This window comes from Triturus cristatus, chromosome 12 (assembly GCF_964204655.1).
Source record: "Triturus cristatus chromosome 12, aTriCri1.1, whole genome shotgun sequence".
NCBI lineage: Eukaryota > Metazoa > Chordata > Amphibia > Caudata > Salamandridae > Triturus > Triturus cristatus.
In genome coordinates this window covers 14,687,067-14,711,123 of record NC_140595.1, presented here as the reverse complement: position 1 = coordinate 14,711,123, position 24,057 = coordinate 14,687,067, and positions in this window count along the sequence as shown.

Sequence of the window (24,057 nt, the reverse complement as noted above, 5' to 3'; positions counted from 1 at the left end):
ATACAAAGTGACATCATCCGCATATAGCGAAATGAGAATAGGTCGTAACAAGCACCGAAAGCCCAAATGACTGTAATGTTGTCAAATTTTCGCTGCTAGGGGTTCCATGATTAAGGCAAACAGGAGGGGAGACAGCGGACACCCCTGTCGTGTACCGCGGGATAAAGAAAAGGAGGAGCAGGTATGACCGTTAACCAGGACCCTAGCCGTGGGGGCAGTGGACAGTAAGCGGATCCACGAAACGAAACCTACTGTAGGCCCATATTCTGCAGGATGGTGAAGAGGTAGTTCCATTCCACAGAATCAAAGGCCTTGGAGGCGTCAAAGCATCTGTGGCTGCGCTATACAAACACAGATTAAATAAAGATTACTTCTCCTTGGAAAAAGCAGCAGCGACTTCATTGGTTATTCGCATTAATAAAAGTGAAGCAATTGGGGGTGTTTCTCCACATAGAAGTGATGATGTGTTTATCACAAACTCCCTCCCCAGGGAGGAATTCAAACCCAGGCAGAAGGGGGTGGAAAGCCCGGCGCAGACTGTCCCCCTCACCCCAGAGGTGCACAGTGGCCGAGCTGCGGCTGAAAGCGGCGCAGGTTTTCATTAATCCTCTGATTTCCTGGCTCACAGTGTAGGGACAGGAAGGATTACGAGAGGGGGTGTAAAACCAGTTTAGAAAGGTAGCTGGAGAGACACGACACACACACACACACGGAGAGGATTATAGCGCCACGTCCCAGAGGATACGTCTGAGAGACTGTAAGGGCGATGAGCAGGGCTTTATCTGCCGTCAATAAGCCGAATAAGATATTAAACGCTCTCCCCTGGCGCCGGATGCACCGGTTTTACAGCTTTATTCTCCGGGGACTGAAGGAGCGGTCCCACAGGTAGTATTTACTGCCCCCCTGCTTTCATAGCTATTGTCCATACTAGGAGCTCCCCAGGCCTGCATTATACTCAAGGCCGGCTCGCCAGTACCCAGGCCCAGAAAGGACGGCGCTTTGATGGCGCACGCCCCCAGCAGGGTTATGCGGCATTTATTGAGTCCGGGATTGTAAAGATTAGGAGGCGAATATGACACAGGGAGGAACATCCAAGCCTCTGAAAACATTCACTCTATTCTGCATCTTTCATGGTCCGGCTCCGCAGCGCAGCTGCCGCCAGACAATTATGTCAGCATCACCGGGAGAGGGGCTTTGTCTCCACCCACATGTTGGGAGCCAGAAGTACATGTTTTGCTTGGGCAGACCTTGTGTGCTTCCACAAAAAGGTGCTTGCCCTCCACACAGCTGTGATAATTGTATTTATCTAGCTGCCCGAGATTAACTTTCAAGTGCACACTCAGGGCATAGTAATGCTATTAACATGTCTTAGATAACTAGATCATTTATGGTGTTTTCCTCTGTCAGCAGCACCGATGGGAGGAGGGCCGTCAACAACCTACATGGATTTTTACGTCTGGCTTGACAGTGCAACTTTCACCTCACCTTGTAACCTGCAACGATATCATTCTACAGTTCTTTGCTTTCACACAAATACATATTAGTTTCCAAACTATTGTCCTATAATGCTTTACATTACCATACCAAAAATGTTAAAGCCAGCTTCATTGGCATTGCCAGTGCTTGTTTTTTCCCAAGACTTCTCCTATGAGTGCATGTCTAAGTAAGATACTTTCAAATATCATCATGCCTCTATCCCTCACCCATACAAATGATTCCGAGCTTTGCATGGTGCATCATTTTGTTTTACGCAATCATCTACTAAGCAGTGCAGGGAAAAAAGTGCAAAACAGAGGTACGCCAATTTGTTTTTGCAGCATTTAAGTACCAGTTCCTGGGGTCACCAGTAGGTGGTGGCAGATCTATTAGAAGGCAGTAGGAGGGAGGCAGAGGACAGAGTCTTCACGAGTCGGTTTCATGCTGAGGGATCCTGTCACAATTGAGGTTGAAGGCCACGCCTCTCACAGCACCACAGGGTAGCAGCTGCTACAACCACGCCAGCTCACAACCAAAACTATAAACAAAATTTCAGGTTTGACAACCCCGTGCAGTAACCAGCTAACTATACCATATCATAGAACAGGCTTCTCTAGCGAGCAGCTGGGGGGCTACTGGTAGCTCTCTAGCCACCTGTAAGTAGCTTTATTGTGTTTAGCCCCCAACGAAATTATAAACTTTTGTTTGGTTGAATTAATAAATGTATAACAAAACTGGAAAATGAGTAATTGAGGTGGTGTATTTGAAGAACTCGGAAGGTGATATTTTGAGGAAATGTGTTGAATTTCCAAAATATATCTAAACCTGATATTTGCGTGATAAACCGTGTGGCGTTGGTGAGACTTATTATTCATTTCAATGTATTTTATTTACTTTTATGCAAGAACACATTAGAAATTCTGTTACAGGGTTAGCATAGGTTGTACATCAATGTATTGAGATATTATATCACTTTTGTTACGCTAACCCCTCATAACGATAGTTGAGGAAAAAAGAAAAAAAGAGAGAGAGGTAGACAGAAAAGGTAGAAAATACAGGGGGAAAAGAAGAGGTAGGAGACAGACAAGGAGAGTTACATTCCTTATCAGTTACTTTTGACATTCTGTGGTGGTGTTGTCGCACCTGTAGGCTGGTGTCAGTAGGGCTCCCCCCTTGCGGCAGGCCCGGGAAGACGACATTAGTTGAGACCAGTGAAGTACATTTGTCTGGGTGGTGCAATTATAGGGGGTGCCAGGTTGTGTACCGCCGGCATGTCTTACTTCATGGTGGTTCATAAGAGTCTGGGTACGTGTCAAGAGATTTCCACATCTTTCTGGATGCCGGTTTCCAGGGTGAGTTCTCTAGTGCAATATTGTCCGCACCTCTGAGATGGGTGACCCAGTTGATCCAGCCTTTGTAAGAAGTCTTACTTGTGTCTTTCCAATTGCCGAGGACCATCTTCACTGCTGCTGTCAGTAGTAGGTCTTTACCGGGTCCAGATCTCAAGTCTGTGCACATAAATGCCATGGTAAGGGTGGAAAATGATTTTGTTAGCGTACAGTCAAACAAACCTTTTATAAAACCAAAGATTTTCTCCCAGAATGTTTTGAGTGTTGGACAATGAAAGATAAGATGTGCTAAATTCCTTGTTACCATTCCAACATATTGCGTCATCCCTGAGGCCTAATGAGAATAAGCATGCCAGGGTCCAAAACGCCATGTGTCGTAGCCAAAATGTTGTTTGTGACAGCACCGGGGAGATCCTATTACGTGATGCCGAGCTCCATGGTGTGGACCACTCTTGTTCGTTATGTGTGGCTTTAGTTTTCTAATTCCAATATGCAAACAGTCTTATTAATGTTACCTTAGCTCCAGTGTCTCCGCAGCTATGGCTGCACAGAGAGGCGTTCCACATTGACAAAGTGTTATGTACACTACTTCTGGCAACCATGCCTGGTGCACTGAGGTGAACATTGCTTGTAATCTTACGTACGGTGGCCACTAATGTCATCTTGTCTGATGAGGTCACCATTACAACACTACTAATATTAGTAGCTCTGGGTGATTTTAATTGGATGAACATAAGTAGCTCTTATTACCAAAAAGGTTTAAGACCCCTGTCATAAGTAAAACCATTACGCGACCCTCAGAGCTGCTCAAAGCTGCCAGCTTACTGAAACCATGAACTGCGCGCCTGTCTCTCACACCTCTTCATCCATCACGCTGCTAGGCACGGTATCCCATTACACGCTAACCACACCTCAGTGGTCCTCACACATGACATGGAAACACTTCCCACAGGATCATCAAACAAAGGCAACAATCTTCCAGTCGCACGCCCTAGATAGTGCAGCTTGCTGGCCATGTATGCAAATGCATTTTATTTCATTTTTGCTGTTTTATACAGTGCAAGCTCGACCAGAAGGTATTGGAGCATTTTTCATGAGCACCAATTATATTACACAAGGTCAGGTTCATTTTTTAGGCTCAGGGAGATTAAGTGGTTTGCTCAGAACCGCAGGATGTTGAGCCGACGCCGAGACTAAAACCTGGTTCCCCAGTTTCAAAGTTGCCAGCTCTGGTCGTAGCGCCACATCCTCTCCCTAGTTACAGTGCATTTCAGTGGGGCGTCATTCATGACCAACAACACCTAAGGGCAGGCCCCACTATCCTGTGCAGTCTTTCCTTCAACAAACCATTGTAATATAGAAACCAAATTCAGCAGAAGTGAACCAAGACTACAACTCCCAGAATGCATTGGTTTGTTAAATGAAGGCCTACGACAGAAAACTGCATCCGCCCAATAACCTCAGTCTAGCATTGAGGGCATCAGAGCTGGAGCTGTGGTGGGTACAGAGGGGAGACGGCCCAGTCTCTGTAAAGAGGTGACTATAAAACATGGAAAGCAGCACTTCAGTGTCACACAGAAGGGTAGTAAGAGCTGTAATGCAATTCACATAGCTTGTCCCTGGGTAGATCTGCTAGTGTCACAACTACCCTGCTCTCAGGCGTCATAAAGGCAATGGCACTGAAGAAAGCAGAGACAGGATTCCAAAAGTCCTGTTTACTGTCTACAACTTCCCATCCATGTTCGTCCCCCCAACCCCTCAGCAGCAAATAGGGACATAAGGTGAACAAGCATTTGCAATGCAATAGGTCTCACATTTGCGCAAGACCTATTGCTTTGCAAATGGTAGGCATCACAACAACAGGAGGGAGGGCGGGGGAGGGGGGGTTTAAAGAGGCACGGGCACCGGGAGGACGTGCGGGGGGAGAAGGCTTGGACAACGGGAGGGCGGGGTGGGGGGGGACGAGAAAGCACAGGCAGTCGGCGAGGAGGCATAGACAACCTGGTGTTGGTGGGGGTGAGAATGCACGGACAACTGGAGGGAGGGGCGAGAAGGCATGGACAACGGGAGGGAGGGGGGAGTAAAGAAGCCCCCAAAGCACGTCATGCCTGCAGGAGAAGAACCTAATTAAAGGAAATAGTGCTCACAGTCTAATAAACACGTACAATGTAACAACCGAAGTAAAGGGGCCAATCGCCATGGGAGGTGACAAATGAAGAGGAGGTGGTACTAGGGAGGGACTAACAAGCCTATCGACGAATCAGAAGTCCGCATTTAGGACAGACAATGACACAAGCCAATAGCAAATATTTGCGGAGAGTGGGCGGTGCTTCTATTCACCTACTCCTCTACAACACGCCTCGCAAAGCAGCGCATGCGCGCAGGCTCTGGGCTCGACGTACAAAGGGAAGGTTCCCTGGAATGTATGGGGCCTCCGTGCCCAGGGCCACTAGAATTATGCGATTGTGCAGCCGCTGCGATTTTCACATAATTATAGATTTGTTGCATTGGTCACATGATCCATCATCTACTGCATAATCTGTAGATTGTAACACAAAAACATATTTCTAGCTCAAACGGGTGAAACGTTACAAAAAACGCAGCAACGTGTTGCTGCTCAGTGGAAGGCCCTTTGCAAAGCTTCACTGGTCACCTTTCTGTTGCTTGTTGCTATATTTGGGTGCTGAACTGGTAATAATGAGGTGAAACCACTGCTTAAACAGTATTAGCAAGTGTAAAAATTACACAATAATAAATTAACACTATCACAAAATATGACACATTAAGCCGCATAATTTATATTTTCTTGCCACATAATTTAATCAATTCCGCCACAGAATTTGGCCCTCTCCTGCTGCCTAATTCCAGTGCCCTGTCCGTACCTCTCAAAGCTAGAGGAAAGGCATCTGGGTATTGTGCGTGGTCAGAGGGAAGGATGCATTTAAGGGGCGATGGATGGGTGACAGGGGGGGGAAGATGGGGGGGCAGTTACTGCTTCTTTATATGGTGTTCATCAGAGAGCTTCGTCTTCACTTCCTTCCTAACCTGAAGCAGGTGTGGCGGATACAGGGATGCCCTTCCAGGTCCTGGGTGCATAGATGGAACGCATGTTGCCTATGACGTCAATGTGGGTCAAAGGGTGTGCGGCCTCGCATCATTTGGTGCAAAAGGACATTTCACTTCCGCCTCCTCCTTGCATTTGCGTGCGGACACCTCCAGACACTCTCTGTGTGTTTATAAAGTGGTACCGCAGCATAGACTTCGTGCCGCTACATTAGCTAATCGACTAATTAGGAAAGGGCGAGAGGAATCAGTTCTTGGGGAGCGGAAACTTGAAGGTTGCACTTAAATGTATCTCTATTCTCTGCAGGAGGCTCACGAACCCGCCGAGCTATTTCATTTAATAAGGTGCGCACAGGTGTCCTGTACTTTTGAAATGTTGCTGTGTATTTTCTTGCCACTTTAGTGAATGAAAATAAGACAAAATAGTAAATTAACAGGGTGTTCATTTTTACTGCAGATTGTTTAAACGTTTATGAGTTGTTTGTTTCTGAGGTAAGAGACACAATAAAGAGCCCCGCCGTCTCTCAGCCGCCCTCAGCACAGGCGAGGACTGCTCATCCGCGCCTGTAAATGTCGCATTTTTATTCTCAACCAACAGAATAACAAAACAAGCCGCGCAGAGGTGTTGGGTATGAGGCCCCTGGGTGAGAGGAGAGCAATGCAGACATTTAGAAAATCCATTCAGTATGTGCCCCCCCCCCACCCCCTGCGCCTGGGCCCTGCCTGCGGGTGAATCACCGGCCAGCAGCAGAAGGGAGTGCTACAAAGCAGGGCGTGAGGGTGCAGGCCACAGACTGACTGACAACTGAGTGACTGACTGACTCCATCTCTTGGCACGGGTCTGGCTATACCTTAAAATACGTACCTCTTCCATAAGGGTAGGAAAGTGGCTCTTTTGACATGGTTAGCCCTCACTTTTTGCCTGATGTCTGTAGTAATTTCGAACTGTGAGTGCACTGGGTCTCTGCTGACCACGTTACCAGTGCCAGGACTCCTTTTCTTAAAACTGTACCACATTTGGCACAATTACTGTCGCCCCTGCAAGCCTCCAATAAATGGTACCCCTGGTACCCAGGGCATGCGGACGGAAGAAGGCCCCCTAGGTACACCTCACCCGGATCCGGCGGTGCTGCTACCGCCGTCTGCGTGTCCAGGTGCAGCACAAACAAAAGAGTCGACATGGCACACTGCCCAGTGTGCCAAGTCACCCTCAGTGCATAAGATATAGGTAAGTCACCCCTACGGCAGGCCTTCCGCCCAAAGGCAGGGTTCACTATATCCTATGTGAGGGCATACCAGCATGAGCAGGTATGCCCCTACAACGTCCACTCCGTTCTGAGATGTTAGTGCACATGGAAGCCATGAAGAGTGCATGGGCTGGATACTTGTCTGCACGAGTTTCCTAGCTCCATGATGGCTTCACTGATTTCTAAGATGTTTGGTACCAAACATCTTGTCTTAATAAATCCTTGCTGATGCCAGTATTGGATTTATTAATAAATTCACACAGTAGACGCTGCTAGAGGATCCCCTGAACCTTGTCAACCACTGGTGTGCTCCCTGTCTGGTTCTAGCCAGCCTGCCATCACCAGACATGTTTCTGGACCCTGGGTGGAGAGCCAGTGCGCTCCGGATCCAGGAACAATGCCTGGTCTGGGTGGAGGTAGTCACACCTTCCGCCCTGCAGGATCTGCCTTAACAGAAGCAGGAACTTCAAAGGACATGCCGCCTTTGAACCCTGCCCACAGCCCTCTGCTGTTAGAAGCAGATGGCGACCCCCCAGTCCTGCGCCACTTTTGGCGGGAGGACTGGTGGGAAAATTAGGTAAAGTAGGAGGTGGGTCTACATTTACTCGGAACCACCCTTCATGTTGGGCAGGTGAGTAGACCCCACTTTTCACTATCCGCCATCTTGAGGATGGGGATAGTAGTCTGTTAAGAGTCAGAATATGCCCACCTCCCATGTGGGGAGCTCACAAAGAGGGTGTAGGTGCCCTGCAGGTAGACAGCCCATCAGCTATTACCTGGCCTCTTCTAAAAACACCCCTAAATTACGATTCGACTGAAGAGGACTGCTGCAGTTCAAAAACTGAGACCCGACGCAGAAGAAACTGGCAAAAACACCCGCCGCTGCTAAGGACTCGACCATTACAACGTGCTGTCTGTCCTGAAATCTGTGATGCCACCAAACAACTCTGGAACCCTCCAGCCTTCTATAAATTGCCAAGAACCTCCCTTTGGGCTAGAGACTCTAGTCCCTGGTGTTTGCCGTTAAAGAAACCGCTGTGGTTCAGGACGGCACACTTTGTGTCGATGCAACTCACCACTGAAAGAAACGTTGCAGCATCCCAGGCCTGTTGGTTTCCACGTCCGGTGGAACCGACCCCTGCACGCCTCCATCAACTCAAGGGGTCCTCTCAGCATAACGACTGACACTGGAAACAGCCCCGTTCCTGAGAGCCTGAACCCTCCTGCCAGTGGCCTCAATGGCATAAAGCAGCCACGTTAGCTGTACCTCCTCCTCCGTGACAGTCTGCCTTTCATCGCACCTGTGACCTGACTGCTGCCGGTGACCTCTGAAACCAGCATCCACAGCCTCCTGATCCAGTTATGACCCGACTGCCTGCTGTACCTGAGTCCTGGACCCCCAAAGGCCTTCCTCCCATCAGTGAAGATGACCTCTGACCTTACAAAGGACCGGGGTCATCTGAATCTCCTTGGTGGAGTCCTTCCAGCGACCGCAACGGTAATTGAGTTGTCAGTCCTCCGCTACTAGAATCCACACGCTCCTCCAGCAACCGCGACCGCTGGGTTGGTGGTGTTCTCAGTCCATTTGCTTCCAGTGACCTGCTGCCGGCGACCACAAAAGTAACTGGGTTGGCAGTCTACTGAACGCCATTACAGCTATTCACTTCCATTGCTTTCCCCATCCAACAGCGATTGTAACCTCCGAGTGCCTAGATACCGTACCTGTATCCCTCAGGGCTTCCACTCTAGCCCCATTAATATGAGGCTGTTGTTTGTCTATATCGAAATTACTGTAAGCTTTGAACTGCACTGCATTTACTTTGATATCCAAAAGTATGCAAAGTATTTATTCAAGTACTGAAACTGTATGTAGTACCCAATCCTAGAGGGGTCTCTTGGCACAGGCCTAGATATACCTTAAAATATATAAGTCTTCCATAAGACTAAGAAAGGCCTTAATGTCGAGGCCGCTGACTGACCGACTACATTTGTTACAGGCCGCTGAATGAGCGAGTGACTGACTGATTGCATGTACTAACTACCCAACCCTAGAGGGGACTCTTGGTGCAGGTTTAGCTATACCTTAAAATACATAGTGTTTCCATAAGACTAAGCATGGACTTAGCATTGAAGTTGATTACTGACAGACTACATTTGTTACAGGCTGCTGATTGAGAGAGTGACTGACTGACTGCATGCACTACCCAACCGTATAGGGGTCTCATTGGTACCGATCTCACTATACCTTAAAATACGTACGTCTGCAATAAGACTAAGCACGGCCTTAGGGTTGAAGCTGCTGATTGACCGACTACATTTGTTATAGGCCGCTGACTGACTGACTGACTGCATGTACTACCCAACCCTAGAGGAGTCTCTGTCAGAGGTCTAGCTATACCTTAAAGTATGTACGTCTTCCATAAGACAAAGCAGGGCCTTAGCGTCAAAGCCGCCGACTGACCGACTACATTTGTTACGTGCACCCTTCTCTATAGGGGTCTGTCTGGAAGGGCCTGGCTATATCTTAAAATACATGGGTCTGAGGTGCACTAATTAATTCCTTTTTGTCGAAGCCGCTGACCGACTGGCTGATTACATTTGTTACGTGCACACTACCTTACAGGGGTCTCCTGGCACAGGTCTAGCTATACCTTAAAATACATACGTCTTCCATAAGACTAAGCAAGGCTTTAGCGTCGAAGCCGCAGACTGGCCGTCTGCAATTATTACAAGCGCACATTCCCCTAGAGAGGTCTTGTGGAATGGATCCAGCTGTACCTGAATATAAGCGCGTCTACAGAGCCTTAAGAAGAGAATTTTCAGAGCCCTATGTTGCCTGCAGTCAACATGACGTAATTCCCATTTTGGGGATTATCTCGTAAACAGCGGATGCTTTCATTTTTTCCTCACTGCCCGCGGGCAGGCCACAGTGGACAAGTGGGGGCCAGGAGCCCGCGCTCTGCTTCGGCATCCCTTGGCCGTGCGCTGACGTGTTAACATGATCTCCACTTACCCAGCGAGGTCATTTATTGATCTAGCATTCTTTATTTAGCGCCTTTGCGTGGCTGAACAGGGTTTTGCAGGTGAATTAAATCACAGCAATTGTTTCCAGCCATCTCCGCTACCTGCAGTAAGGAGCCGAGTGCCTTAGCAGAAGTGATGAGCCCAACGCTCACGTTTTCTAGACGTGCATAGACTGACTTTGGAAAAACAAAATGGAGACCGGGAGGGGAGGGTGGAGTCATGGGCCACCCCCCAAGGTGCCATGAATGAAATTGATGTTTTTTTCTTTGCTGGTCTAGTATTTCCTCTTAGACGCAACAGTCTGGTCAAGCCCATCACCAGTGGTCTGGGATAGGATCGCTCCTATCCCATGTTCAGAGGCATCAGTCTGCAGAATGAGCTGCTCTGTATAATCGGCAGCTTTATGAATGGGTGCTGCACACATTGTGTCCTTCAGGGTGTCAAAAGCCTTTTAACAGCTCCCTGTCCAGTTTACCTTCTTTGGCATTTTCTTGGAGGTGAGTTCTGTGAGGGGCGCCGCAATGGTACCAAACCCCTTCACAATCCTCCTGTAGTACCCAGTCAAGCCAAGGAATGCCCTGACTTGAATCTGGGTGGTTGGAGCTAGCCAGTCCAGAATGGCCCGGATCTTGCATTGTAAGGGTTTAACTTGGCCGCCACCTACAAGGTACCCAAGTATACTGCAGTGCTCTGCCCTATCTGTGACTTGCTTGCCTTGATAGTGAGATCTGCACTCTGCAGAGCCTCGTGGACCTTCCCACGGTGGATCCGGTGATCCTGCTAAGTGGAGCTGTAGACTGCAATATCATCTAGATCAGCTGTACTAAAGGATCCGAGCCCAGCAAGGACTTCCTTCACCAAACCTTGGGAAGGTGGCAGGGGCATTCTGTGAATTGGTAATGTCCATCTGGGGTTGTGAATGCTGATTATTCTTTTGCTCCAAGGGTCAGACCAATCTGCCAGTACCCTGATGTTAAATCAAAAGTACATAGAAACTTTTCTGACCCTACCCTGTCAATAAGCTCATCTGCCCTTGGGATAGAGTGTGCATCTATCTTAGTGACAGGATTGAGACCTCTATTGTTCACACAAAACCACAGCTCTGGATTACCACCCTTGGAATGAGGTTTGGGAACTAAGACCACTGGGCTGGCCCAGAGACTTTCAGAGGGTTCAATCACCCCTATCTCCAGCATCTTGCTGACTTTAGCCCTGATGCTTTCCTTCACTTGGTCAGACTGTCTTTATATTTTGTTTCTGATGGCGTACTGTCACCAGTGTCCACATCATGGGTACACCGGTTACTCTGATCCTGAGTGAGGGAAAAGAGCCCAGCATACTGCTTCAGGCCTTGCCTGCAGTCAGCTTGCTGTTGGATAGAGAGGGTGTCTGGCAAGACAACTCCATCAACTGACCCATCTTTAGGACTGTGGGAGAGGTTCACTTTCCTTCCTGATCATGGCCACATCAGCCCTATCGTAGAAAGGCTTTTTTTAAAAAAAACTTTATTTAACATTTTTCATCTACAGTTTACCACATTGCAAATTGTGTCACCAGTGGCATATACAATGAACAGAACAAGTATTCAATAGGACATGCTGCGTAATAAGAGACATTATAATCTGGTATAATTTTACAAGACAAAGGAGATACAAATACAATAGCGAGGTCATCTAATTTACAACTACCCCATTCCTTTCCGGGCATCATATCTGTGATTCCTTAGGGTGAGAGACTATATAGGAGGACTGAGTCAACCCACCCCGGTCGGGACAACTCCTGGCAGAGATTGGGTAGAAATGGCAGACTCAAGTTCCTGTAGATAAACTTTTAAGGGGTTCCAGATGTCTTTGGGCCTTGACGTTGCTGGAAGCGTAGATACAAACAATTCCCCATTAGTATTACAGTAAACAAGACTATTCAACCATGTTTTGGTGGTTGGTGTAAATCTATCTCCCCAATGCAGTGCAATATCTCGTAGTGCCTTAGGAATATTCCGGACATAGCCCAATAAGGCTACTTCAGACGTTGGGAGAAGGTCCAAATGTGTCATTTTAGAGAGGATTATGTATACTGATCTCCAGAATCCCTTGATTTTCTCACAATTCCAGGTCATGTGGACAAAATCAGCATAATGTGCCCCGCATTTGGGGCAACTATGTGACCTTGATGGGTCAATCGATTTGAGTTTGGCGGGGCACATATAGGCTCTCCACTGGAATTTAAAATGAATCAATTTATGGCGACTGTTCAAGGAGACTTCCTTCGTTTGCGTACAGCAGAAGGACCAATGGGAATCTTCTATGGGATGCCCTAGGCCACGTTCCAAGATCTCTCGGATTTTGTCATCCCTGCTGGGTACCAGTGACATGCAGGCCTTATAGAACTTATAGAACTTGGAAATTAAATCTCCCCCCCCCCCTCGAGCTAGGGATTACCAGGTACAAAGGCTCAAAAGATTCCGGCTCGAGAGGGAACTCTGATAGTAAGGACTGGAGTGAACTACGGAGTGTGTTGAGAATGAAACGGTCCATGAACGAAGCATCGCTAAATCTAGCGTCTTCGGAGATGTGAAAAACATGTCAGTTTGGGAATAACTCACCACAAGTGTCTAGAGAGTAATTATTCAGCGTGCGCTGAACTAACTTTTCTTCGGTGGGGGAAATCCAAGGGTTATTGTACAATGGGATCACTGAAGAATATAACTTGCAGTCACCAGTGATTCGTGCAAGCTTCCTCCATGCCCAACAAGTGGTGGATACTGACTGAATGTCCTTGGAGTCTCTAGGGAACCCTTTGGGCAGGATTTTTGTTAATGAAGCAGGGAACACCAGATGTGCCTATAACTTTAAATATGGAATTCGTGCATCTGGATGATACCAAGAGTGTGCATAGTGGCATTGTGCAACCAAATAATGAATCTGAAAATTTGGAACTCCGAGTCCACCCCTGTCGTAGGGGAGTGTCAAAGTGTCCCAACTTACTCTGGCTCTCTTCCCTCCCTAAATCAACCTGATGAGATGTGTGCGGAGAGTGCGAAAAAAAACTATTGGGCAAGGGTATGGGTATATTTTGAAATAAATATAAAAAAATTAGGGAGAACTATAATTTTTATAATAGCCAAACTCCCCGCTAAAGAGAGGGGGAGCTTAATCCAACGCTTGTCCTGCTGTTCCAGGGAATGCATAGCAGGGCCATAATTAAGCAACAACACCTGGGCAGCCTCAATATGTTTTTGAATCCCCAAGTATCTAGTTGTGTCTGTACACCACTTGAGCTGGGATTCACAATCCCACTGGGCTGTACAATCCATGAGTGGGAAGATTTCCAATTTGCCCCAATTTATACCAAGGCCTGAGAATCCACCAAACCGGATGATTTCACGAGCTAACGGTTCCATATTCTCATGGGGATGATGGACATAGAATATGATGTCGTCAGCATATAGGGAAACCAGAAGAGGGACGGTCTTGAATTGCAGGCCTCTATGGAGATGCCGCTCCTGAAACTGGCGAACCAATGGTACCATAGCGATAATAAATAACAGCGGTGAACGCGGGCATCCCTGCCTGGTACCACGCAATAACTTAAATGGAGAGGTAAAGGTCCCATTAAGCCTCAATCAAGCTGTGGGAGAGGTGTACAACAAAGAAGTAAGGTCAACAAACCCCTTAGGTATTCCCATCATCCTCATGACCGGCAGGAAAAAAGGCCACTCAAGGGAGTCAAAGGCCTTTTCCGTGTCAAGTAACACAGCAGCGGCCTGGAGGTTGGGGTCCATTCTATTAATGGTGGCGAAGAGGGTACGGAGGTTGAGGGCGGTAGACCTATGAGGCACAAAGCCCGACTGCGCTGGGGAGATAATGCGGTCAATCAGCATTGCGAGGCACATTGCTATTATCTTAGTTAGAATTTTGTATTCCAAGTTTAGCAAGGACAATGGCCTATTCGACCCAAATAGAAGCGGGTCCTTGCCTAGCTTCGGAAGGAGAACGACCTCCGCTTCTCGCAAGGTAGGAGGGAGCTTTCGTCTTTCAAGTGCCTCATTATACACTTCTATATGGTGAGGTGCCAAAATATCCTAATAGAGTTTATAAAAGCAGCCCGTAAATCCATCTAAACCTGGAGCGCTCAAGCTATTCATTGCGTCAATGGCGCTAATTATTTCGTCTGAGGAAAAAGGTTCGGCCAGAAATTGCTGAATGGCTTTTTCCAGCCAAACCAGCGCTACCTCCGCAAAGTAAGCATTGCGGTCAGCCTCCGTATGGGCCACACGTGTAGCATATAATTGTATGTAATAATCAAGAAACTCTTTCTGAATGTCGGGAATGCTTGTCAGGAGATGCCCTTGGGATGATTGCAAGCTAGCTATGCAAGAGTTCCCAGCCGGAGGGCGCAACAATTGTGCCAACGTGTGGCCCGGTCTGTCTCCTTCCCCGTATCTGCGCGCAATGGCGTATTTGCCAAAGAAGCCTCGCGTTCCGTCGCTTCCCTAAACTCATGCAATAACGTCAGTCGGCGGCCTTGGTGGGTTGGGTTGGGGCCTGCCCGTTGCTCCTGATCAAGTTCAGTCAGCCTCTTCTTGACTTCGGGCAGCGTGTGCCTCGAGTCACGCAACACCCCTGCATGTTTAGAGATGCAGATCCCACGCTGGTAAGCTTTAAAGGCCTCCTAGAGAGAAGCCCAGGACTGCACCGGGCCTTTATTATTTTCAAAGTAGTCTATGATGGCATCATGGAGTTCGGAATGAAAACGTTTGTCTTGCAATGCTTGGCTAGGGAATCGCCATTGCCGTTCGCAGCCCCCCGGCCTAGGGGCCTTAAGTGAGAGTGAAATGGGGGAATGATCAGAGAGGGTTCGAGGGAGATGGAGGGATTCATTGTACCAAGCTGCCAAATTTGGGGTCACCAACCAGTAATCTAACCGTGTCCAGGTACCATATTGAGCAGAGTAATGCGTATACACAAATTCCCCGGGTCTACTACTGCGACACATATCAATAAGGCTGAATGTTTCGCACAGTTCAACCAAGGCGCCTCGCGCTCGGGGCTTCGTGTCTGGAGATGTAAAAGTACTGTCTCACGCGGGATCTAACAGAAGGTTAAAATCACCCCCCATGCAAATATAGTCTGCGTCTAGTTGCAGGATTTAGGAAGGCTATGTGTAAAAAAAATCGGGGTCATCTCTATTTGGGGCGTAGAGGCAGACTAATGCCATCTGGCGCCCCATGAGCTGCCCCACCACCATAGTGTATCTACCCTCTGCATCATTGCGAACCTCCGAGAAACAACAGGGCAACCGCTTATGTACAAGTATAGCTGTGCCACGTGCATAAGTTCTATAATTAGCAAAATACCTGTGCATACCCCAAGAAGATGCAAAGCAAGTTGTCGTGGATTTGGGCAAGTGTGTTTCCTGGAGGAACGCTATATCAATTTGATGCCTCAGTAAATAATTCAACACCTGTTTACATTTGTCCGCATCATTGAGGCCCCTGATATTCCATGTCAGCAGTTTAAGATTAGAAAACTTTGACAATTGACCACTCCCCGCCATTATCTAAGGTGGAAACCAGTCTGTATCCTTTGACAGCAGATCAATACAACAGCGACATTGAGGGACCGTAGATGAATATTAGATTAAGCTACCCCAACTGATGAACCCCTCCCCCCCACCCAACCCTGCTACCCCAACCACAGGGAAAAACCCCATTGAACAATAGACGGAATGCAATAGAAAATACATCCAACCATAGAAAATAGAGGGAAACAACATACATTCTGAGCAATATATCGATATAATGTGATACACACTTGGGGGGCGGCAACGCCTCGCCATCTACTCAACGTTGCAGGAAATAACAGTCAAATCACCTAACATCAATTTGAAATTTTGAATATCTATGGTTACTGGCAGTCTACAGAACCGTAGTTAACACAAGTCACTCGGTTGAGAAGAGATCCACACTATCCGCCGACCCACTGTGCGGCGAAGAGGCACCCGGGGCGGCGCTGGCCTGCCCGCCCACCGGACCCTTACAATTATGGCAGAACTTCTGTGGGTGAGTTGAATACCCTGGTTCTGCCAGCCACATCTACCCACAAACGTGCAGGGTATATCATTCATACCGTACTTGAGCCCCAGATTACGTAGAGTGGCCTTGACTCCGGTGAATTTCCTCCCGGCCTCCTGAACCATGGCAGTAAAGTCTGGGAATAAAGTAATTGTGGACCCTAGCCAACTTAAGGTGCCCGCCTTGGGGGCCAGACGATGTGCAGTGTTTCTGTCGCGGTAGTTCAGGAGGCAAGCTAATATAGGACGCTGTGGGACGCCAGGGATGGGCTTAGTCCCCAAGGTGCGGTGCGCTCTCTCAACAAGGGAGGAGGAAGTGAAGGACTCATGACCAAACAAGGCCACCAGCAGGGCCTCCACAAAAGGTGTCCATGCGGCCCGTGTATGTCGACTCGACAACTCACAAAATGCGTACATTATTGCACCTGCTCCTGGCTTCTAAATCTTCGTTTTTCATGGCGACTGATTTTCAGATCTTCTCCATCCGATGCAACCGTTTGAGTGATTGTGCGGCCCCATCTTCCAGATCGGAAACCCTGCCCTCCGCGACATCCAAGCGACGTTCATGGCCGTCCAGTCTAGCACCCATATTGTCTAGCCGCTTCTCATGGACATCGAAGCGCCCGTCTAGTGCCTTGAAACCAGCTTTCAACTCCACCATCAGCGCATCAGAGCTAGTTGACGAGGGACCCTGTGGTGCTGAGTCAAGGCCCCCCTCCGCCATGTTGAATTCAGTGCCTCCCTGCGCGCCACTGGATTTAGTGACTTGCAAGACCCTTGGCTTGGGATCTTTGCGCACCATGACGCAGTCAAACTGTATCAGCAGGGCCCACTATGCACATTGAAAGTGCCATCAAAGGAGTGCCAGTCAAAACAGTGGGTCGCGGTGCCACCGGGGAGGCAAATGGAGCCAAATGCAGGGGGCAGAGCGGCAAATGAAACATCAATGGAAGTTTATGCAACTGGGGGCAAGATAGTGGCCCTTATCAGCGAGGTCGCCACAATTTCACTGCAAATATATTGTCAGTCCATCTGTTGACTGTGTCTTTGGCAATCTTGTTGGAACGCTATCACCAGATGCAGTTTATACTGTAAAACGCTGGGTTCCCAATTAAACAAGCATTTGCAATGCAATAGGTCTCGCATTTAGGCGAGTTTGAGCTATTGACATTGCAAATAACAATGCCTTTTTTTTTTCTTTTTGTTTTTAAAACATAAATAAAAGGCATTGTCATTTACAATTCCAATAGCTTGAACTCGCGTAAATGCAAGGCCTATTGCATTGCAAATGCTTGTTTTAGAGCGAGGGGCTGGTTCTAGGGAATGAAACAGCTGAGCGGTTTTAACGGGGTTTGTTCTTTGACCTGCCATCCACTCTGGGAAGTGATGGGGACGAGGTCCCGGGTGAGTGAGGAGCTTCAGAGGGGTCTGAAAGGAGGGAGAGGTGTAGAGAGCAGGAGAGAGAGAAACAAGGAAGGCGACGACAGAGGTGAGAGCCGCAGAGAGGGGATACATCGACACACGAGATGGAGGGGGGAGATAAGGGAGGCGCAGTTATGTGGAAATGAAAATACGAACAAGAAAGGACGTCAGGCCAATGAAAACGACGCAGAGCGATTTTGGAAAGGGAGGGAAATGCAATTAGAGGTGAGAGAAAGGCAGGGATGAACCAGAGCGGGCTGCAATGGGAGGGTAGCGATGAGGGAAGAGGCAGTCAGGAACACATGAAGGGGGGGGGGCTTGGAGGGGAGAGGGTGGGCTTATGAGGCAGAGGTGAGGGGTAAACGTGGCTGTGATTCTTCCTGAGGGAGGTGGACAGCTGAGCAGTGATGGGGCAGAAGTGTGAGGTAAAATGAGCCAGAGGTGAGAGGGAGATTGAGGCAGAGGCGAGATCGGGGGATATTGAGGCTGAGATGAGAGGAAGAAAAATGAGGCAGAGATGAGAGGGAGAATGAGGTAGAGGTATGATGCGATATGTGATTGAGGTAGAAGGAAGTGAATCTACATACAAGAGAAGCGAGGCAGCAGCATGCACTTTGGTGAATGTGAAGGGCGGTGCGGTGGTGAGAGGTAGAAGGGATGAGGCACAGGTACGATGGGGTGAGGTAAAGAAAAAGTGGCAAAGGCGAGAGGGACAGAGGATCGGGTGAGGCAGAAATGAATGGGGACAATGTAAAGACAGCGCCTTCTTCCCCGGTCGTATCCGTGAATATTGTGCAGTGGCGCCGGGCACAAGGATGTGAGAGGCCCACTCGAACCCGAGTGCTAACATTGATAACTGTTTTTACTACCAAACCAGAGAAGGGCGGTGAAGGGTGGGACAGATTCCTGAGCTTCAATTAGTGTCCCTAGGGGCTTTGCTACGCCACCTTACTCGGGTAATGGCGTAACACAAAATGATGTCCAACTCCCCTGCACAATGTGAAGAGGGGCTCCTCAGTCTCCTGTATGTTCTGTGGCCTTCTGCTAATAAGGGGTCCAGAAGTATTCGAGAAACAATAGCCCCTGCAGTCCTGGGGAGGGGAGGTGGGCGGGGGTGGGGTGGTGAGCTGCCAGTACCCCCCTCCTTTCCCTCCCCCTGACACTGTGCACGAGCAAACCTTAGAGCCCATGACAGGGTCTGGACGTGGGGGCCCCCGTTGTATGCACTTTGCAAAAGGGGGCGGGCTCAAGTTTTATTATGCCACTGCCTGAAGGGGTAGGGCCCCTGGACTCGGGTAGTTACACTCGCCAGTCTCGTCGTCCTCAGGCTTTTGTGCAGTGAGGGGCCCACACCCGCCCAAACCCCCACCCCCACTTGTTGGCCACAGCCCTGTCATTCCACGGACTGCAGGAGGTTGCGGAATCTTTAAGATATGTATCCTTTACTAAGTGTGTGTTTTGTAAACACCACCACACACTCAGGCAGGGGCCACTGAGCAAAGCAGAAGTCGGTACAGGTGAAGTTGAAGGTTTGTGCAGAACCGCATGAAACAAAAACACCGATACACGAGGATAAGCGAGTGAGGGCGAGAGAACTTCAATGCCATTGGGTGATTCTGTATTCCAACAGTCGAGACACTTTTGTAAACTACTGTACATGGCGGTTCTGTACGTATGTAAATTTTGCATCCACTGTCACAAAAACCTATTGTGATTGGGAGCGAATTTGTGTGTAGCACTATTGCCTTCAGCTGTGGTGAGGGTCCTATATCCTGGAAATCGTCTCAACCTTTCCCGAACACGTTGCTCTTTGGTAAGTGCGTGTGGGGACGCTTAGTTGTTATGGATAATGTTTTGTGGGTCTGTTCTTACATACGAGCTGGTGTTATGTGTTGGCATCGGACTAATTTAAGAAAGCACGAAGCCCTGGGAAATAACAGACATGACATGTAGCGCTGACTGAACTGCTCCGCTCAAGGCGCTGGCATGTCCACCAGCCACGTGAATAACCCGGTGTCAGGCAGTTGGGGGTTCCTTGGGGGAAGAAAGTGGGAGGGGAAACTGAAAGTCATGTTCAGCAGCTTAGTCCGGTTGGGGCAAGGGGCACAATGTCTGTAACAGCTGCAAAGAGGAAAAGATGGTCGGGACTCTGTATTTGAGAGGAACACAAAGGGAAAGGCTAATTAGACCCAGCAGGTAGCACTAACCTTCAGCTTTCATAAATAAATAAGGCTTGGGACAATGTCTAACTGAGAGGACAGATAAAGACAAGCATCGATCTCTTGTCTTTATGGGGCCATGTGTTTTTAATTAGAAACACATGGCCCCATAAAGATAAGAAAGTGCTTTGTGACAGCAGCAAAGCAGGCGACCCAATCGGATTGGAGGCGAAAGGGCGTCCACAAAAGACCCTCATTTCCAATGGCAGGCCACCGTTTAGCATAAGCGGTGACGCCAGCCAATGGAAATGAGGGGCGGGGCTTATAGCCCTTTTCTGAAATCCCTGGCTCACAAAATTTCTACACATGTGCTGCAACGCAGGCGAGACCTAAAAAACGAGGCCGAAGTGGCAGTAGATTGATAATGTGTCCCAGCGGGGCAATACTGTTGTGTGTAAGGCAAGCTCCCAGGCTCTCCCACGCCTCCTGGCGCCGTGGGGTCTCCAGGAGCGAGATAGTGCCACTTATCCACTGGGGCGATCGTCAGACACCAAGCGGGGGTGAGGCTGTGAGGAAAGCCTCAAACCGCAGAACAGTGCAGGCAGCGGCGTTAAGACCGCAGGTAAGGCTCGGTAGTGCGCTGTAGACATGGCCCCGGAATCAAACTCAGGCCGGAGTGAGTGCCGAACTCAAACAGCTCTCATTCTCGGGTCCGGACCTACCTCAATGCGCGTCGGGAGCCTCTGATAGCAGCTATACCCGATTCCTCCTCGGGTAAGGCGGGGAACTCTTCCGCAATCCTGGTCTTAGGATCCTCAAGGCCTCGCACCACGGAGCCGCCCCCTTCGTGAACGCTCGGCCCCGGAGGCCGCCGACACCAAATCACTCGTATCTCGGGCAGCGGGCAGCTCCGGGACCCGGAAAGCCAGGAAACCACGTTGCCGTCTGGAAGTCCCGATAACGACACGCCAGCAACCAGGATGGTAAGCGTTTGGGGTGCATTAGATGCAGGATGTTGAGACGGATGGCGGCGCTCCAGAGCTACATGACCATCTTGGTCGGTAGCCTGGCCATGCCCCCGTAGAAAGGCTTTCAGCTGTTCACATGGATGAGCCTGTGGGGGCTCCCGCTAGTGCCTAGGTGACTGTAGAAGTAGACTGCAATAAATTAATCTGTTCACTAAGACCTTTCTCTAGGATGGTGGCTCAATGTAGGAGACATTTACAACAAACTCACCTCAATGCTCACACCTTTGTCCAGGATGAAGAATAATTTGACTAGTGGTTTGTGACACAGTAGCCTGTCTGCTAATACCTCTCTGAGATTTGCAGAAAAACTTCTTTCAAAATTCACGAATGGTGTTATTGTTTGCAATAGCCTATATGGTTAGACATATTACTTTGGTCATTAGTGTTTAGAGTAGTGGTCCAGAAGAGACAGGACTATCCGCTGAGAACTGTCTGTTAGTTGATAAGTGAATGTAGTAGTTCATAAGGTAATAGTGAGCTGTGTGCTGTACGTCTCTCACCTGGGTCTTCTTACTTTAAAAAAAATGTAAATGGCATTTTTTATAGTGTATTGAAGTTTACTTTGCTGAATGAAGTCATGACGTCATGTGCAGTGTCATCACTGATGTCATCAATGATGTCACTGACCATGTCATGAGTGATGTAATACGTGAGGTTATAAGCAGTGCATTGCGGGGGCTAAGCTGTAGTTAGCTCAGGAACTATAACTGTGGAATTTGTATGGTCTTGTGTGTGTAAAATCTGAACCTATCTATAATGTCCTTGTAACCTTTGGTTTCTTAGTGAATTACTAGGGCTCTCTCTCTCTGTATATATATATATAAAAAAATAAATATAATATATATATATATATATATATATATATATATATATATATATATATATATATATATATATATATATATATATATTCACACAAAAAAGGCTGTCGTCGGGGACCCCCAACCCTGCAGGGCGGTCGTGACTACAACGGGAGACAGCAGTGCAGTAGGTGTGGGACATGTGATCTTGAGACCAGTTACACCTGGGACACTGCACTGATGGGGCAACACCTTTGAGAAAGGCAATTGGCTGAAATGCGTCAGGTGCCTCAGACATGCTGTTCCCTGCGCCAATAGAAATAAAGCCTCTTTTCCATAAACCGGGTTGTGGCGCTTCGTTTGTTGTGGACATTGTTGACGGGAAGTGCTGTCTCCCGTTGTAGTCACGACTGCCCTGCAGGGTTGGGGGCCCCCGACGACAGCCTTTTTTCTGTGAATTTTGATGGGGGACATGACCCGCTCGCCTGCCTGCAAGCCTAAGGATTTCCGGCGATTGTGCAGTTGAAGGCGAGAAAGGGAGCTGAGGAAGGCAGACGCCTATCCTTGGCAGGTTCTGGACACAGCGCTTATGGACATTATGAAGGAAACAGCAGGTCGATTTATCTTGTGCACCAGTCTTCTCCCACCTGCTACACTTACCTGCAACATCATGTCGGGACTGGCATGGCGGTAAAAACATCACTTTGATTTCATTAACATTACGCCACCATCCCAGATGAATTATGGGAAATGCAGTGCAGTAGGTGTGGGACATGTGATCTTGAGACCAGTTACACCTGGGACACTGCACTGATGGGGCAACACCTTTGAGAAAGGCAATTGGCTGAAACGCGTCAGGTGCCTCAGACATGCTGTTCCCTGCGCCAATAGAAATAAAGCCTCTTTTCCAGAAACCGGGTTGTGGCACTTCGTTTGTTGTGGATATATATATATATATTTTCACCAAAGATGCCCATCGAGCAAAGACGCACTCACTTGCAGATGAAAACCAGGGGTTTATTTACATGGAGAACCGGCATAGACATCCCGAGCTGCTTCTTGCCTGACGCGTTTCGAGGTACAACCTCTTCCTCATAGGCAGTGCGACGCGCAGGAAACTCCAATTGTGTTTAAATACATGCCTCGCCCTTAGTGGGCGTGTATTTGAATTAATAGTGCATGTCGGGCTTTGTAGTCCTCAATTGAAGTCTTGCTTTTCTCTTTGCAAGTTCTGCGTAGTCACACACATTAAAATGATTCTTTATTCACCCTCGTGGGTCCCAGTTTGTCTCCGGTTAAAATTCTCCTCATCCGCAAAGCTGTCTGACATATCGGAACAGTTCCCAGTCACAGCCTCTTATTCACATTGAAGATGGTGCTGTCTTTCACGGCAGGGCCTGCCGTGTAATATATTTTCACCAAAGATGCCCATCGAGCAAAGACGCACTCACTTGCAGATGAAAACCAGGGGTTTATTTACATGGAGAACTGGCATAGACATCCCGAGCTGCTTCTTGCCTGACGCGTTTCGAGGTACAACCTCTTCCTCATAGGCAGTGCGACGCGCAGGAAACTCCAATTGTGTTTAAATACATGCCTCGCCCTTAGTGGGCGTGTATTTGAATTAATAGTGCATGTCGGGCTTTGTAGTCCTCAATTGAAGTCTTGCTTTTCTCTTTGCAAGTTCTGCGTAGTCACACACATTAAAATGATTCTTTATTCACCCTCGTGGGTCCCAGTTTGTCTCCGGTTAAAATTCTCCTCATCCGCAAAGCTGTCTGACATATCGGAACAGTTCCCAGTCACAGCCTCTTATTCACATTGAAGATGGTGCTGTCTTTCACGGCAGGGCCTGCCGTGTAATATATTTTCACCAAAGATGCCCATCGAGCAAAGACGCACTCACTTGCAGATGAAAACCAGGGGTTTATTTACATGGAGAACCGGCATAGACATCCCGAGCTGCTTCTTGCCTGACGCGTTTCGAGGTACAACCTCTTCCTCATAGGCAGTGCGACGCGCAGGAAACTCCAATTGTGTTTAAATACATGCTTTGCGGATGAGGAGAATTTTAACCGGAGACAAACTGGGACCCACGAGGGTGAATAAAGAATCATTTTAATGTGTGTGACTACGCAGAACTTGCAAAGAGAAAAGCAAGACTTCAATTGAGGACTACAAAGCCCGACATGCACTATTAATTCAAATACACGCCCACTAAGGGCGAGGCATGTATTTAAACACAATTGGAGTTTCCTGCGCGTCGCACTGCCTATGAGGAAGAGGTTGTACCTCGAAACGCGTCAGGCAAGAAGCAGCTCGGGATGTCTATGCCGGTTCTCCATGTAAATAAACCCCTGGTTTTCATCTGCAAGTGAGTGCGTCTTTGCTCGATGGGCATCTTTGGTGAAAATATA